General features: G+C 41.2%; 1 protein-coding gene across 2 annotated transcripts in view; it reads left to right on the top strand.

Moving 5' to 3' along the window:
• The window catches only part of TCP11L2 (t-complex 11 like 2), a 49,690-nt gene that overhangs the window by 17,520 nt on the left and 12,708 nt on the right, over window positions 1-19,462 (top strand). The gene's annotated exons all lie outside the window — the stretch shown is intronic.

The raw sequence follows: 19,462 nt of genomic DNA, 5'->3' as shown, positions 1-19,462 counted from the left end.
ATAAAGGGACCGACAATAATGGGGCAGGAGTGAGGACGGGGGGGGGGTGTTTTCTAGATGGGATAGACTGGGAAGGCCTTCTAATTAGTAACATTGAGCAGGTTTGCAAAGAAATGAGGAAAGGGCATGTGAAGATCTGGGGGAAAGAACATTCTAGACAGAGGGAGCTGCAAGCACAAGGACCCTGAAGTAGAAACTTGCTTGTGAAACAAGCAAACACAAGGCAGACATTGCAGCTGGAGCAGAGTAGGTAAGGGGAGAGTGGTAGGAGACGAGGCTGAGAGGTAGACAAAGGCAGGTCACATAGAATCTTGTTAGTAAATGGGAGGAGTTTAGATTTCATTCCAAGTGCAGTGGGATGTCATTGGACCGTTTTGAGCAGGGAAGCAATGTCTGATTTTTGTTTTTGAAGAGTAGTCTGGTTCCTGGGTAGAGAATAGATTGTACAGGAGCAAAGAGGGAAGCTGAGATACGAATTAAGTGGTATTACAGGCAAGAAATGGTGGCATGTTCCAGATGGTAGTGGTGGAAGTAGTGAGAAGAGGTCACATTCTGGATGTATTTTGGAAGTGGAGCAACAAGATTTGCTGAAAGTTGGATGAGGGAAAAAAGAGAGGAGTTGAGGATGACTGTAAGATTTTTGGTGTGAACTGGGTGAATGGTGATGCATTTTAGTGGGGTGGGGGAGACAAGGGGAGAAAAGGTTGGGAGATGATATGGAACCAACAGTTCGGTTTTGGATATTTGAATTTTGAGGTTTTGGTTGACATCAACATGGAGATGTCAGGTAAGTTGTTTAGATATGAGACTAGAGTTCAGGAAAATAATGGGAACTATGGATATACATTTGGGAATCATCAGTATATTTATGGTAAATAAATTCATGGAACTGGATAGCAGTTAACACTTATAAAGTGCTCATTACATTTTAAGCACTTTATCCATATTAACTAATTTAATCTTTATAATTGTAGGAAGATACCCTCTATTTTATGGATGAGAAAAAAACTGAGGCACAGAGAGGTTAAATCTCTTGCCTCCATAATACAGCTTGTAAGGTAAAGAGCTGGGACTCACCCAGGCAGTCTGGCTCCACAGTCCATGCTCTTATCCACTGTATTACACTGAGTGAAACTACCTTCAGAGTGAGTGTAGATACCAAAAAATACTGACTTAGGACACTCCAGCATTTAGAGGTTGAGATGAGGAGGAGGATCTAGCAATAGAGAGACTGTGAAGGGGTAGCCAGAGAGGTAGTATGAAAGTCAGGAGAGGATGGCGTCCTGTAAGATACGTGAAGAAAGTGTTTGGAGGAAGGCGTGATTGGATGGGACAAGTGCTGCTAAGTGGTCAAGAAAGATGAAGGTCAAGACTTGACTTTTGGATTTGACTGCATGAAGATTGTTGGTAACCTTGATGGGAGCAAGTTTCAGTGGACTCATGGGCATTAAAACCAGACTGGAGGGGACTCAGGGAAAAATGGGTATAGAGGTATTCAGTGCCTCATTGAATCCTTATGATTACCAATTACCCAGTGAGGTAGGTACTGTTATCCTCTTCATTTTACAGATGTTGCATGGCCAGCAAGAAGCTGACTCACTGCTCATCGGCATACCCTTGACACCAGCCTCTGATTTAATTAACCACAATTGAAGGCTGACTTAGGTGATCCATTTCCTTCTCCCTCTGCCCTCCCCCTCGACCCAAGCACTGAGCTTTTCTGTCAAAATCGTCAACATAATAGCCTATGTAAATAAAGCAAAACTTTTAAAGGGGCTCCTGCAGGCTGGAGCGCATCCAGGGGAGAGTGTATGTATAGGTCATGGGTGACCACATGAGGAATAGTCGACGAAGCTGAGCATGTTTTGCTTGATGACAAGGAGACTCAGGTGGGCTGTGGCACCACCCTCCCTGTTGACAAAGATTCCAAGACTTTAGTTAAGCTCTGTAGAGCAGACTAGGACCCATGGGAGGGAAGCAGCAGACATCCAGTTTTGACCTTCCTAACAGCTGGAGCTGTTTTAACTTTGGAATGGGCCTATTACTAGTAGTAGTCAGTGCTAGCTAACATTTTGTTTGACAACTTATTTATTATTTGGTGGCTGGTTGGTACAGGGACTGAGCCCAGAACCTTGGTCTTATCAGCACCATGCTCTAACCAACTGAGTTAACCAGCCCATGTTTGAGCACTTATTACATGCCATGTCCATACTATGTGCCAAACTCTTTACATTTATTAGTTCTTTCAAGCCACATAATAGCCCTATGAAACTGGTACTGTTATCACCCCCTATTTACAAGTGAGAAAATTGAGGTTAAGTTACTTGCACTAGGTGACTGTTAGTAAGTGGTAGAGCCTGGAAAACCCAGATATATCTCTTCCTCAAAGCATGTGCATTTAGGGAGTGTGAGACCAGTCTGTGGTGCTGGGCTTCCAGGAGCTGCTGCTGCAGGAGGTATTGCTGGTGCAGGGCCTGAGATGCCACATGTAGAAAATGTAGTCCAGGAGTGTGCGCCGACCAGAGAGGTGCCCCCCAGAGAGTCCTGAGACCCGTGGTGACCACATGCCCTGAGGTGCCAACAGACTGAGCAAGTAGGCCTCATCGCCATCCACAGTCCGGGTGAGTGTGTGCCGACCAGAGAGGTGACCCCCGGAGAGGCCCGAGACCTGCAGCAACCACACGCCCTGAGGCACCAGCACGACTGAGCAGGTATGTGTCACCGCCACCAGATCCCATCCCCAGCCTGGGCGAGTGGGCACCGACCAGAGAGGCCCAAACTTTCTGCCCACAGGCACCGTGCCAAATTGGCAGTCCCGGCAGGATCCTAGCCAGACAATAGTGTCGAACCAGTGGACAGTGAAATCCCTTGCCACAATGACAAAACACCAAAGGAAAGATACCAGAAATATGAAAAACCAAGTAAGTACACCACCAAAGGATAATAACTCTCAAACTCTAGATGCTATAGAACAAGAAGCCCTTGAAATGTCTGACAAGGAATTTCAAGTGATAATTCTAAGGAAACTGAATGAGATACAAGAAAACTTAGCTAGACAACACGATGAAATGAGGAAAAGTATATAGGACCTGAAAGAAGAAATGTACAAAGAAATCAATGCCCTGAAAAAGAATGTAGCAGAGCTTGCCAAGCTGAAGAATTCATTCAACCAAATTAAAAACACAACAGAGAGTTTAACCAGAAGGCTTGAAGAAGCAGAAGAGAGAACTTCTGACCTTGAAGATGGGATGTTTGAAGTAACACAGGCAGACAAAAAAAGAAAAAATTAAAAACATTGAGGAAAATCTAAGAGAGATATCAGACAACCTTAAGCGCTCAAATATCTGAGTCATGGATATTCCACAAGGGGAGGAAAAAAAAGATTGCATTGAAAACATATTCAACAAAATAGTGGCAGAAAACTTCCCAGGTATAGGAAAAGACACAGTTCTTCAGATTTAGGAAGCTCAAAGATACCCAAAATGTATTCAACCCAAAAAGGTCTTCTCCAAAACATGTTACAGTCAAATTGGCAAAACTCAAAGACAAAGAAAGAATCTTAAAAGCAGCAAGAGAGAAGCATCATGTCCCCTATAAGAGTGCCCCAATCAGACTAACATCAGTCTTTTCATCACAAACCCTAAAAGCCAGAAAGGAATGGGATGATATATTCAAAATACTAAAAGACAGAGATTGCCAGCCAAGAATACTTCACCTCATAAGGCTATCCTTCCAAAATGAAGGGCAAATAGTATATTTCTCAGACAAACAAAAACTGTGGGAGTTTACTACCACACGACCACCCTAACAAGAAATTCTCAAGGGAGTACTGGGTTTGGTACCTGAAAAATAACTACCACTGCCATAAAAACTCAAGTAAAATCAAAACCCACTAGTAAGATAAAAATGCTAACAATGAAGAGAAAAAAAGTACAATCCAAGAAACCAACAAATACGGAAAATGAACAGTAAATCAGAAAGAAAGGAACAAAAGACACTTAAGACATCCCAACAAAAATCAATAAAATGCTAGGAGTACATCAACAATTTTCAATAACAACTCTTAATGTAAAAGGATTAAATTCCCCACTCAAAAGACACAGACTGACTGACTGACTGACTGGATTAAAAAGGAGGACCCAACTATATGCTGCCTTCAAGAGACTCACCTCATCTATAAAGACACACATAGACAACGAGTGAAAGGATGGAAAAGATAAGATACACCATGCAAAGAGAAATGAAAAACGAGCTGGAGTAGCTATTCTTATATCTGAGAAAATAGACTTTAAAATAAAAACCATAAAAAGAGATAAAGAGGGCCACTACATAATAATAAAAGGATTCATCCACCAAGAAGACATAACAATCATAAATATATATGCACCCAATGTCGGAGCAGCCAGATTTATAAAGCAAATTCTATTAGACCTAAAGAATGAGATAGACACTAATACCATAACAGCAGGGGACCTGAACACCCCACTATCAGTATTGGACAGATCATCTAGGCAAAGAATCAGCAGAGAAACACAAGATCTAAACAACACTATAGACCAATTAGACTTGGCAGATATCTACAGAACATTGAATCCAGCAATCTCAGAATATGCATTCTTCTCATCAGCACATGGATCATTCTCCAGGATAGATCACATGTTAGGTCACAAATCAAGTCTCAACAAATTCAAAAAAATTGGAATTATCCCATGTATTTTTTCAGACCACAATGGAATAAAATTAGAAATCAATAACAAATGAAATTTTGGAAACTCTACAAACACATGGAAATTAAACAGCATTCTACTTAATGACATATGGGTCCAAGAAAAAATCAAACAGGAAATAAAAAAATTTATTGAAACTAATGAAAACAATGATACATCATACCAAAACCTGTGGGATACTGCAAAAGCAGTACTAAGGGGGAAATTTATCACATTAAATGCTTACTTCAGAAGAATGGAAGGATGTCAAGTGAACAACCTAATACTTCACCTTAAAGAACTAGAAAAACAAGAACAATCCAAACCCAAAGTTAGCAGATGGAAAGAAATCATTAAGATCAGGGCAGAACTTAATGAAATTGAAACCCAAAAAATGATACAAAAGATCAATGAATCAAAAAGTTGGTTTTTTGAAAAGATAAATAAAATTGACAAACCATTAGCACAGCTACTAAAAAAAGAGGAGAGAAGACCCAAATAACAAAAATTAGACATGAAAAAGGTGATATTACAACTGATACCTCTGAAAAACAAGGAATCATTAGAAACTACTATAAACAAATATATGCCAACAAATTTGAAAATCTGGAGAAAATGGATAAATTCCTGGACACACACAAACTACCAAAACTGAGCCAAGAAGATGTAGAAAATCTGAACAGACCAATAGCAATAAAAGAGATTGAAGCTGTTATTAGAAGGCTCCCAACAAGGAAAAGCCCAGGACCAGATGGGTTCACAGAAGAATTCTACCAAACATTCAAAGAGGAATTGACACCGATTCTCTACAAACCAATCCAAAAGATTGAAACAGACTCAATTCTCCCAAACTCATTCTATGAAGCAAATATCACCCTGATACCAAAACCAGGTAAGGATACAACTAAAAAAGAAAACTACAGACCAATATCCTTGATGAATGTAGACACAAAAATCCTTAATAAAATACTAGCAAACAGAATACAGCAACACATATGCAAACTTATACACCATGATCAAGTAGGATTAATCCCAGGGATGCAAGGTTAGTTCAACATTTGCAAATCAATAAATGTGATACATCATATCAATAAAATCAAACACAAGGACCATATGATCATCTCTATAGATGCTGAAAAAGCCTTTGATAAAATTCAACATGTTCATGATAAAGACTCTCTACAAGTTAGGTATAGATGGAAAGTATCTCAACATAATTAAAGCCATATATGATAAACCCACTGCCAATATCATCCTGAATGGGGAAAAAGCTTTTCCCTTAAGAACAGGAACTAGACAAGGATGCCCACTCTCAACACTCCTATTCAACATAGTGTAGGAAGTACTAGCCAGAGCAATCAGAAGAGAAGGAAATAAAGGGCATCCAGATTGGAAGAGATGAAGTCAGACTGTCCCTGTTTGCAGATGACATGATCCTATATATTGAACAGCCTATAGCTTCTACAAAAAACTCTTGGAGTTGATAAAGGATTTCAGCAAAGTTGCAGGATACAAAATCAACACACAAAAATTAGTAGCATTTCTATACTCCAATAGTGAACATGCAGAAAGAGAAATCAAGAAAGCTAGCCCAGTTACATACCCACCAAGAAAATAAAATACTTAGGAACAGAGTTAACCAAGGATGTGAAAAATCTCTATAATGAGAACTACAAACCACTGCTGAGATAAATTAAAGAGGACACAAGAAGACGGAAAGATATCCCATGCTCTTGGACTGGAAGAATCAACATTGTGAAAATGTCCATACTTCCCAAAGTAATATACAAATTCAATGCAATCCCCATCAAAATTCTAATTACATTTTTCTTAGAAATGGAAAAAACTATCCAGACAATTATATGAAATAACAAAAGACCACGCATAGCCAAAGCAATTCTGAGCAAAAAAAAAGAAGCTGGAGGCATAACACTACCTGACTTTAAACTATACTACAAAGCTATAATAACTAAAACAGCGTGGTACTGGCATAAAAACAGACACACTGATCAATGGAATAGAATAGAGAATCCAGAAATCAATCCACACACCTACAGGCACCTGATCTTTGACAAAGGCACCACACCTGTACACTGGGGAAGAGACTTCCTCTTCAGCAAATGGTGCTGGCATAACTGGATATCCATATGCAGGAGAATGAAACTAGACCCATACCTCTCACCATATACCAAAATCAACTCAAAATGGATTAAAGAATTAAATATACACCCTGAAACAATAAAACTTCTTAGAGAATACATAGGAGAAACACTCCAGGAAGTGGGACTGGGCACAGACTTCATGAATACGACCCCAAAAGCATGGGCAACTGAAGGAAAAATAAATAAATGGGATTATATCAAACTAAAAAGCTTCTGTACAGCAAAAGAAACAATTAACAGAGTTAAAAGACAATCAACAGAGTGGGAGAAAATATTTGCAAAATATACATCTGACAAAGGACTAATATCCAGAATATATAAGGAACTGAAACAACTTTACAACAAAAAAACATGTAACCCAATTTAAAAATGGGCAAAAGAGCTAAATAGTCATTTCTCAAAGGAAGGTATACGAATGGCCAATAGACACATGAAAAAATGCTCAACATCTCTCAGCATTCAGGAAATCAAATCAAAACCACACTGAGATACCATCTAACCCCAGTTAGGATGGCTAATATCCAAAAGACTGTGATTGATAAATGCCGGTGAGGTTGTGGAGAAAAAGGAACTCTCATACACTGTTGGTGGGACTGCAAAATGGTGCAGCCTCTATGGAAAATGGTATGGAGGTTCCACAAAGAATTGCAGATAGATCTACCATACGACCCAGCTATCCCACTGCTGAGAGTATACCAAGAGGAATGGAAATCAAGTCAAAGGTACCTGTTCTCCAGTGTTCATTGCAGCACTATTTACAATAGCTAAGAGTTGGAACCAGCCCAAATGTCCATCATCAGATGAGTGGCTACAGTAAATATGGTATATCTACACAATGGAATACTACTCTGCTATAAAAAAGAATGAAGTACTTTTTGCAACAACATGGATGGACCTAGAGAGAATTATATTAAGTGAAACGAGTCAGGCATAGAAAGAGAAATATCACATGTTCTCACTTATTTTTGGGAGCTAAAAATAAATACACAAATAAACGGGGAGTGGGGGAGGGGAAGAAGACACAACAATCACAATTCCTTGAAGTTGTTATGACAAGTGAACAGATATGAGGCTGTAGGGAGGGAGGTTTCGGTGATGGGCCACAATAATCAACCACATTGTATATTGATAAAATTAAATTTTAAAAAAAGCATGTGCATTTAGACACTATGCAAAATTGCCTCTCTTCAAACAAGATATTGACTATCTGGGGGATTTTGCAGAGTGATCTCATACAACAAAAATTCTGTGACTTCAAAGGCTGTGTTGTTTTAGCTCCAAAGGGAAAAGGACTAAGAGAATGTGCATCCAAAACCTGAACTGTAGCAACTATACTAGCAGCATTTTCCTGAGACTTAGTGGTTGGTTTCATTTGTGTGCCTATGTATGTACACACGTACGCAAATGTGCCCATATCTGGAATAGCTTGGAATCTTTAGCAAACTCCTTAATACAGGGTTGAATTATAATTTTGTTCATCTCAAGTTATCTGAATCTCCCCTTAAAAACCAGGCTGCAGTTCATTTGTACTTTTCACATTGACTTGGACATTTCCAGAAACTTAAGAAGAGTAGATCCATCTGTGCATATAGGTCATTTTGCCCAGCTAGAGAAATCAAGAGTCCAGGAAGCAGAGTGTATGTCAGGTGTTAATTATACCCACAAGTCACTCTGCCAAAAGTCAGCCCCTGTACCCTAATATCAAAATAAGAGGCTCTCAGTATCACACAGCAGGACAGAAGTATTGCTGGATTTCTGTGTGTACATGATTTTTATGAAAGAATTATTGGAAAATAAACACAGAGAAGTACTCTAGATTTCTGTGTGACTCCAGGAAAATATTTTATTTTGCCTAAGGAGAGATTTTATATAATTGCATTATTTAAAATATATCCAAGAAAGGCTTCGTCAATGACTGTGTGTATTTACTAAGCATCAACAAGGTAAGCACATTAGATCCAACAACTGAATTAATTGGTGCAGGGCAGTGGGGGAGACATAAGTAATTTTTAAGTACCCAGAAAGCAAAGGTTTTATTTATTTAGAGTGATATTTGATAAGATATTTTCATGAACTTTATTTCATGTGATGCTTTCAAAAATCCTATGGGACACAGATATCTTTTTCAGAAACGTATGAAACCACATTATGATTGTCTTTGCCTAGCACATATGGCATTCAGGAAATATTTATGGAACATTTTAAAGAAGAGCAAATTTATGCTCAACAATGACCTATTCAAAGTCAGAGTCATACAGCTAGTAAGTAGTAGAGGTAGGACCAGAAGGCAGGTCTCCCAAAGCCAAGTTCAGATTAAATCAAGCTGTTACTTTTACTCCTTTCTTTGGATTTTTCAGTTTTGTGTTATATTAGCTGGGTTTTTTATATTGCAAGCAATAGAAACCAACTCTAGCTGACCTGGCAAAAAAGGAAGTGAATGGATGAATGGGGCAGTTCACAGAATTGAAGGAAAAACTAAAATGCCAGAAACCAGGAGAGCATCAAAAACCAAGGGGAAGCAAGGCTCCATCATCAGGATGGTTAACATGTTCTTCAAACATGGGCCATCCTAGAACCCTTTAGGCATCATCCAGAGTCCCAGGAAAGCTTCTCATGGGTCTATGACTCAGGCCAACCCCTGGTCAGGGAGGTGGAGCCTTTTCATTGATGTTCACAAAAGAAAACATGGAATGAGGGAAAACAGTTTCTCAAAATCAGTACAAAAAGAAGGGAAGGAGAGGTGTTGCTAGGCAAAAAAGAGCACATATATGTCATGGATAAGGTACTAAAATTGGGGCACTTAAGTAAATTTGCCTGTAATGCCATTGCTTGTTCTTGTGTTTCTCCTACCAGACTAAGAACTTCTTGAGTGCAGGGATTGTGTTTATTCATCTCTGAATCTCCAGTGCTTGGTACAATTCCTGGCACAGTGTAGGTGCCCAGTAGTTATTGTTGAATAAGTGAGCAAATGGAGAAGCTCTTATTACTGTCCCCATGAAAAACCAAGGTTACAGGTGCCTCATCGGGTTAACCTTGCTTTTGGAGCCACATAGAGCAGTCAACGTGCTATCTTGTGGGAGTGAAATCTCAGCAGATCCCTGAGAGAAAAGCCAATGGTTCGCTTTAAACGAATGCTCTTTCTGCTTTACCAGGCTTCTCAATTCTGAATGCTCTTTCTGCTTTACCAGGCTTCTCAGTTCTGACTACAGTTTAGAATCACCTGGGGCATTAAAACATAGATGCCCGAACCCCACCTCAGATTGATTAAATCAGAATCTCCAGGAGCTGTGCCCAGGATCACTTATTTTCTTTTTAAAGCTCCCCAGGTGATTCTGAAGTCAGCCAGGATTAAGAACCACTATGCAACACTGTTGCTTTTGTTTAAGATAACTAAATTGGCTTTTAAATGTGTCAGCTGTAAATGATTAAACTTGCAGTATAAATGCTTATTACCACCACATTGTAATTATATCCACAACGATTTCTGCAGCGGGCTCTCTCTGTTGGATGGCTTTTAAATAAAAGACTGCAAGTCTTTTACATCTTTATAAACAGAGCCAGCAAACCAAGAACATTTGCCAACCGAGGAGAAAGAGAGTTGTGAAATTCTGGGGGTGGTGTTGCTTTAGTGTAGCAAACAGTGCTGCTCACAGATTATCCCTGTTCAAGGGTGGAGTCTGAGCAAGAACTTCAGCCTGTTCTTTCTTTCTTTCGCTGGCGGTTTTTTTTTTGTTTTTTTTTTGCACCTGTGTTCAGTCTGCATTTCTTAGCAATTGCCCCCTTATAAATTCTTCCAAATACATAATTTTATAAGAACTGTGGTATAAAAAGCAATCTGTTTCCAGTGGGAAATCTTAGAACTGGGTCTAAAGTGAAATAAAGTGAATTTTGCACTAAGGCAGGCAGCCCCAGTGGAGAAATATGCCTCCAAACTTTAAGCCTTCTGGAATAGCCTTTAGTATGTCAAGTTTCATTTGGTTCATTGTTGGGAAAATATAGGAAAATGGTCAGGGCCCCTCAGATGTTCAGAATCTTGCTGAGCATTTGATATCAATATGCACATGTGCTCGGATGTTCCTTGGTTATTGTCTAACGTAACTGTGCATGTGCACCCAGGTGTCCTGGTGTTGGGAAAATAGAATAGTTTGGTCAGGGCCCTCTCCTCGGGTCCAGTTGGGTGTGGTTCAGCATCCTTTGTAAGCAAATTGTGTGTGTGTGTGTGTGTGTGTGTGTGGAGTTAGTGCACATGCGTGCCAATGTATCTTGTTGCTATTCTTGTGTTCTTCAGAGCGAGCGAGAGAGCAAAGAGAGGAGTTTTAGTGAAGCGGGTGGGCATTTGCCTTGGGCGTCCACCCTGCGCGGCCATGCTTTTCAACCTATAGCTCCAAGGACCTTTTGGCTGGTTACCTAGCTCATAGACCTGCGTGTAAGGGGTCTGGTGACCGAGCCTGGCATGTGAAGGGTTTTTGACCCAGTCTGTGAACAGGCTTGAGGGATCTGTGAGCTCCAGACCCAACAATCGGTCCAGTCAGCAGGATTACCAGCAGGTAAAAGAGCCCGACAACTAGCGTGGTCGTGTAGCTAGACAGTTGGCGTCACAAACAGGATGAGAGCACTACAGTTGGCGATGTTGACAAGATTCCAGACGTTAGCATCAGCCACCACAGTAGCCACACAAATTGGCGTAGTCTGTGACAGGATTCTGAGCAGGTACAGGAGCCGAAAGCCCTTGGAAGAAGGAGGAAATGTGGCTATTCTTGAGCACGTGGTTCCTGGTGGCCACTTTTCTGCTGACCAGAGCCTGACTATTGCTCACTATGCTGGAAACTGATCAAGATTTGTGGCAGAAAGCAGAGTCCTTGGAAGCACAGATAAATGTCCTGGAGGACGACGTGCAGCAACTGGCCACTCCTGCCTCTCACACCAGGGAAGACAACCAACCCAGTGATGAGTTGGGGAAACCATGCGTCTCCGGGCATGACCTGTTGTGCATGAGAAATTGAGACAGTAAAGCAGCAGAAACAGGGAGAGCCCCTGCCGTCTGGAACTGTGAGATCCAGGGGTGGATGGTGTAATGTGCTTTAGAGATGCTGTCATAAACGCATGTTGCATTTGTCCGAAGGCAAATGGCTTGAAGGGTGCCATAAAACTCGAGAAAAGAGTGCTATGGGCAGATAGATGACCTGAGGACGAGTGCCACTGCAGAATTTCAAGTATGTTTTCACCTGGTGAAAAGGTGGAAAAGTTAGTCTCTGTTACTACGTGCCTGTCTCTGAGGCAGCGGCTGCAGAAAGAGCTGTGGGTGTGCACAGAGACAGGGCAGCCACTCCTTGATGGACTGGGAAAATGCAGCTGTTTGAACTGTGGGTTAATGTTGCTGAACTGCCCGGAACTGAGTGAATAGCGGGTGTAAGCCGAGCTGATTGAAGTAATTCAAAAGCCAGAATGTAAAAGCAAAGCATAAAGATTTGGAAAATTTGCAGCCTGGCCATGTGATAAAAAAGCGGAGAACAGGAGGAAAAAAATGCAAGGGTGAAGCAGATAAACTGTTTGCTAAAGACATTATCTGGGCGGTGAGGCAGCCAGATGCTAAGAGCCAAGACAATGGGGAAAAATGTCTTAAAGGCTTTTGAGAAGTCTGGATGAGTGCTCCACCCATCACAGGCCCTGAGGGCATTTGAGAAGTTTGGGAGAGCGCCCCTCCTGTCCTAGGAGAACTGAGTTGTCCCAGAGGACAGACCTGAGGTGTCATTGCCTTCTGCAAACTGCTCCCTGCATCCCAGCCTCTCTGGCTGGAGCAATCCTGCCTCAGGACCTCCAAAGAAAAAAAGCTGAAAACTTTGGTGGCGTTCACATTGTGTTAAGTTTGCAGGCCAGCAGTATGTAAGAGCAGTGGAGGCATGGCAGCCTCCACCTAGATTTTGGAAGATGTATGGGAAAGCTTGGGGACTCAGACGGAGATTTGCTGCAGGGGTGGAGCCGCTGCAGAGGTCATCTGCAGAGCAATGTGGAGCAGAAAAGTGGGGTCAGAGCCCCCACAGAGAACACCCACTGAGGAAACGTCTAGTGGAGCCAGGATGGCAGGACTGCCACCAGGAGCCCAGAACCATGGGGCTGCTGGCAATGTGCAGTGCTGGCCTGGAAAAGCCTCAGGCACCAGGCAGCTTAATGGTCTGCACCTGGCGGAGCTGTATGAGAGCAGTTGCCCAACGCTTTAGGGGTCCAGGTGCCCCAGTGTGCTTAATGTTTGCCCTGTTTGGGTTTTGGATTTGTTTGGGGACTGTTTTTCCTTCCTATTTCTCCTTTCTGGAATGGGAATGTGTACCCAGTGGCTGTCCCAACTGTATCTTGGAAGTGGATAAACTTGTTTTTGACTCTTTACAGGTTCACGCCTGGAAGGACTTTTGCTTTTGGTCTCAGAGACTTTGGACTTTTGAGTTGGTGCTGCACAAACTAAAGGCTTTTGGGACTGGGATGGAATGTGTAATATGTAATGTAAGAGTAATTTATCCTTGCTAAGGGAACATTGCCAAAGATTCTGAATGCGAAGATTGTACAGCGAGGACCCTGAAGGGGTGGATGGTTGGGAAAATAGAATAGTTTGGTCAGGGCTCTCACCTCAGGTCCAGTTGGGTGTGGTTCAGCATTCTTTGTAAGCAAATGTGTGTGCGCGTGTGGAGCATTACTGCACATGCACGCCAATGTATCATTTTAGTTTTGTTGCTATTCTTGTGTTCTTCAGAGAGAGAGAGAGAGGAGAGAGAGGGGAGAGAGAGTGTGTGTGTGTAGAGAGAGGACTTTTTGTGAAGCAGGCAGGTGGGCGTTTGCCTTGGGCATCTGTCCTATGTGGCCATGCTTTCCAACCTATGGCTCCAAGGACATTTTGGATGGTTACCTAGCTCATAGACCTGCATGTAAGGGATCTGGTGACCCAGCCTGGGTTTTTGACCCAGTCTGTGAACAGGCTTGAGGGTTCTGTGAGCTCCAGACCAAGCCCTAGTGCAACAATTGGCCCAGTCGGCAGGATTACCAGCAGGTAAAAGAGCCCAACAACTAGCGTGGTCGTGTAGCTAGACAATTGGTGTCACGAACAGGATAAGAGAGCTATAATTGGCGATGTCAGCAGGATTCCAGAGACTAGCATCAGCCACCACAGAGCGTCAGACACCTGGGTTATGACTTAAGCATAAAGGACGAGTGGTTCTGATCCATGATGCCCCTGTCCACCAGGATGCCCCCAGAGGGGGGACAGGGCGCCCATGGGGAGGCCACTACTGCTGCTGGAGGCTGTTGCTGCCAGGGCGCCCAGGACCCTCTGAGAAGCCGCTGCTACCACCAGACCTGTAAGCTGCTGGACCTGTAAGCTGCTGCTGCCGTTGCTGAGGACTGAGCTCGTGTCATCTGCCAACGGCTCCCGGGATCTTTCCTAATTACCTAGGGTGGACCTGCGTGTGAGGGGTCTCGTTACCCAGCCTGGCATGTGAGGCGTTTGTGACCCAGTCTGTACAATGGGTTTGAAGGGTCTGAGTCCTAGCCCTGACAATACAGATGGAAACTTAGTATAACTAAAATAATGAAATATTTTGGCTTTAGTTATGATTTGCCTTACTCGACAACTGGTGTAGTTGTGTAGCTTTACATTCATGATGTAAGAAACATTTTATTCTCTTATTTTGCCCCCTCCCTAGGGGACATTTAGCCATGTCTGAAGACACTTTTGGTTGTCCCACTCTGGTGGCTGGGGGTAGGGGAAATGGAATGCTACTGGCATCTAGTGGGTAGAGACCAGGGATGCTGCTAAACAACCTGAAGTGAACAGAACAGCTCCCCATGAAAAATTATACAACGCAAAATGTCAAAAGTGCCAAGGTTGAGACACCCTTTTCTAAGTAAAGAATTGGAATTAATCTATTTTGTGATGGCCCAAAGAAATATCTTGATGGTCCAGGACAATTTGGGATTCAGTAAACAAGGAAGTCTGCTGGCAGTTGAGCACTTGGGGGTGTTTGGAAGCAGTTTTATTTCAGTCGGTCATGGTTGATGGTGGGTGCCTTCCTCTTTTTGCTTCTTTCCATCGTCTGAAGGGGGCTGTCTCTACTTGCAGAGACAAGCACTTGCAGAGGGACGTTTTGGAGCAATTCTGTGTGGGTTGTAGTTGTTTGGTAATAGAAACTGCTAATATTGAGGGAATTCTGCTAATAATTATTAGGCCCCTAATAATAATATTAATCCACATTATAGTAATATTTAAGTGCCATATGGTTACAAATGACATGAATTCATGTATAAAACCTCATTCCCACTGATAGGTATTTTTAATGCAGAAGAATTGAACTTGATAAGTAAATTTGTTTAAAGTGAAAGGACAACCTAAGTGGACATTGTCACACATCCTTTACGGTAAAATTAAATATGAGACTCAAGTTCAGTGATTTCCTCCCTTCCTCACCACTTCCCTCTCCCATCTTCCCTTCTGGAATAGCCTTTACCAAATACTAGGGATCATGCTGGCCAAACTGGGTTTTCAGTTTCTGCATGTTTGCTAGATAACATCTCCTTTAAAGCATTGGCTTTGCGTTAAGGAGATCTGCTGAGATTCCACTCCCTCAAACTAGCACACTAAGTGGTCTTAAAAAAAAAAAAAAAGGCCAGCTTCCAAAAAAAAGCCCATCTTAACAACCCATTGCTCAGCCTGTCTTCTCTTTTTATTCCATGAGGGATCAATTCTGTCTGAGGCAAGTTCAACAGTAAGGTAGCTGTTGTGTAACAGGCAGAAGACCAAACTGGGAACCTGGTCATTTCAGATATCAAAATGATTACCAATGGAAACAATAAGTCCCCCTTTAAACACTGTTTGGAGAGTTAAATGAGCTAATATAACAATTGCTAACACTTATTGGATGTTTCCTATGTGCCAGAAACAGTTCTAAGTGTTTTGTATGTATTAATTTGTTGAATCCTTACTGCAACTGAGGAAGGTACTATTATACCCAATTTACAGATGAGGAAACTGAGGAGACATTAAGTAACTTGCCCAACACCTACAGCTAATGAGTGGTAAAGGCTAGACTTAAGCTGAGACTGCCTGGCTCAGAGGCCATGCTCCCGGCCACTGCACTTAACGTGCAGGGGAGAACTACCACAAGATCTTAATCATTTATTGATTGCTTTGATATTAGGTTGCACTTAATTGAGATCTGTCATCTGCAATGAAATTTGTCACAGTCATTTCTTGTATTGCTTTCTAAGCTCTGTTGCAGAACAGACTGTTGCCAATCAGTCTGCACTGCAAGTTATGTTTATGTTCTTGTTAAATCTGTTTCAAGGAATAAATATAAAGTACCTCTTTGTTTATGTTGGGTTCTATTTGACAAATAATTTTAGAAATGGGCACTGCCATCAGGCTGCTGGATGTGTTTCCAACTTGGAAGCCATTTTCTATATTTTCAGGAATTTTGTAAGCTAGTAAACATAGTCATTATTAAAAATTAAATTATATAAATTTGCAGTTGAATTATATTAAAAACAAAGGTAAAATCTGGGAAATAGTTTGGTAGTCAGTTACACATACACTTACCGTACAACCTAGCAATCGCAATACTGAGTCATTGTTCTTGAGAAATGTAAACTTACATTCTCATAGAAGCCTGTACATGAATGTTCATAGCAGCCTTATTTGTATGGCCCCAAACTAGACACAACCCAAATGTCTTTCATCATGTGAATGGATAAACAAACTATGGTACATCCAAGCAATGGAATACTACTGAACTATACAAGGGAACAAACTATGAGGGATCTTGAAAAAGTTCATGGAAAGATTCATATTATCTTTTAATTCAGTTTTTCCACCAACTTTATAAAGTACCTTCATACTGAAGGAGGAAGGAAGAATGGGTAAAGGGACATGAAAATCAACTACGATGTATATTGAGAAGTTAAAATTTAAAAAAAACTAAAAAAATACCCTCATATTGATAGACACAACTTGAATTGATGCTGAGTAAACAAAGCCAGTTGCAAAAGGTCCTTATATTGATCTGCTTGGGCTGCAATAATAAAATACCATAGACTGGGTGTCTTGAACAACAGAAATTCATTTTTCACAGTTCAGGAGGCTAGCAAGTCCAAGATCAAGGTACCTGCTGATTTGGTTCCTGGAGAGGGCTTTCAGACAGCTGCCTTCTCACCTCTCATGTGGCTTTTTCTCATAGTGTACATTTGGAAAGAGAGACAGCAAACTCTCTCATGTCTCCTTTTATAAGTGCACCAGTGCCATCATAAGGCCCCACCCTCATGACCTCATCTAAACCTAATTACCTCCCAAAAGCTTCATCTCCAAAGACCATCACAGTGGGAGTTAGGGCTTCAACATATGAATGGGGTGGGGAGGGGGGCTGGGGAGAGACGCAACAAACATTCAGTTCATAACAGTTACACATTGCATGATTCTATTTCTATAACATTCTCAAAATGCCATGATTATAGTGATTAGTAGTTGCCAGAAGTTAGGATTAGGGTGAGAGGGTAACATGAGGGAGTTTTTTAGTGGTGATGGAATAGTTCAGTATCCTAATGATTTCATGAATCAACGTATGTAATAAAATTTCATAGAACTATATACATACACAAAGAATGTGTATAAAAACTGGTGAAATCTGAACAAAGCCTGTGTCTAAGTTTATGGTATTGTACCAGTGTCAGTTTCCTGGTTTTGACAATGTACTGTAGTTATGTAAGATGTTGTCACTAGGGGCACGTGGGTGAAGGGGTATAGAAGGACTTTGCACTATTTTTACAACTTCTTGAGTCTTAAATTATTTCAGAATAAAAAAAATTTTTTAAAGCTCTAAAAAAAATAATGAACTATACTAAAGACAACATGGATAAATCTCAGAAACATTCTGTTAGGGCACTATTAGATTCCACTTATATGAAGCTCTAGAAGGCAGAACTAATCCGTGAAGTTAGAAGAAAAGTAGTTGAGTGGGGTGCAAAGTGACTGGAAAGGGAGACAAGAGTACTTTCTGGGGTAATGGAAATTGTCTTATTTTGAGTGGTAGTTGTGCAGGTATATAGAATGGACAAAACTCACCACACTGGACACTTAAGAGATGAGCATTTTATTGGATGAAATTATATGTCTACAAAGATATATGTGTGAAAAAACATGTAAAATGATAATTATTTTTAAAAAGCAATGGTAAACACTAAAAACTCATCACTTTCTAAATATCTTACTATTGTCTATAGTCTTGAGGTTCTTTATAGCTTTTGTTTCTGGATGATGAAAACACTTTGCAGCTGTGTGCTGTACTGGGCATCTCACTCCAACTTCACATTCAGTGGCTCTCCTTCCACTTGCTCATTCTACAAATGAGGAAGTCAAAAGCTTAGTAGGTAAATGAGGCCTAGAGATACAGATTTGGGAGCCTTCTGGGGTATGGATGGAAATGGAAACCATGGAAATGAGTAAGCCAGTCCAATGAGATTGAAGAGTAACAAATCAAGGTGGATTGGATAGACCATGGAAATGAGTAAGCCAGTCCAATGAGATTGAAGAGTAACAAATCAAGGTGGATTGGATAGAGTCCTCGGAAACAGCAACATTTAAGGAACAGGCAGAGGAAGAGAAACCCAGGTATGAGACATAGAAGGACAGCTAGAGGAAACCAGGAGAGAGTGGAGTCACAGAAACCAGGAAAAGGAAATTTCAGGAGGGATGTACTCAGAGGGGCAAGTATTACAGAGATGTTAAAAAAAAAAAAAAAAAAGGACACTGACATGTTTGTTGGATTTGACAAGCAGAAGATTAGCCATGGCCTTACAAAGGTCATGGATGGAAAGGATTTATTTCAGGACCCTTCTAGCCTTATCCCATATCTTGGTAGATAGCACAACCATTTATTCAGTTGTCCAAGGAAGAAATCTGGGAGTCATCCTAGAACCCTTCTTTCCTACTTCCTACATTTAAGTGGTCACCAAGACCTGTGGGTGCTTATATTAGTTAGTTTCTGTTGCTTACAACAAAAATACCTGGAACTGTGTAATTTATAAGAAAACAGAATTTATTGCTTACAGTTTCAGAGGCTGGGAAGTCCAAAGTCCAGGGAGCACATCTGGTGAAGACCTTCTTTGGTGGTGCTTTCAGCAACACAGGGTGTCACATTGTGAAAATGGCAGAGCAGAGAGACAGTTCCTCATTTGCTCTCCTTTTAAAGCCCTCAGAGCCATGCCCATGACCACCATTATTAATCCATTCACTAGGCGTGGTCTTCACAATCTAATCACCTCTTCAAGGCCCACCTTTCAATTACCATACGATTTCCCACCTCAACAGTTACAGTGGTGATTAAGCTTTAATGACTCTGGGGGCATTCAATCCACTGCAGTGCTCCACCTGAATATTTCTCACTACCCCACCTTTATCCCTCACTTCCACTGCCCTGTCCATTCACTCTCTCATTTGAACTACTGCAGCAACCTACTCTCCCCTCACTAATTCAGTCTTCCTTTCTGAGTGATTTTTCTACCATACACATCTTATTATATCAGTTCTGTGTTTTAAAAAAATTATTCCCTATAGCTGGTATT

Source organism: Cynocephalus volans, chromosome 12, assembly GCF_027409185.1.
Source record: "Cynocephalus volans isolate mCynVol1 chromosome 12, mCynVol1.pri, whole genome shotgun sequence".
NCBI classification, from domain to species: Eukaryota; Metazoa; Chordata; class Mammalia; order Dermoptera; family Cynocephalidae; genus Cynocephalus; species Cynocephalus volans.
The sequence above is the reverse complement of the archived record's forward strand: the minus strand, read 5'-3'. Positions and strand labels throughout refer to the sequence as shown.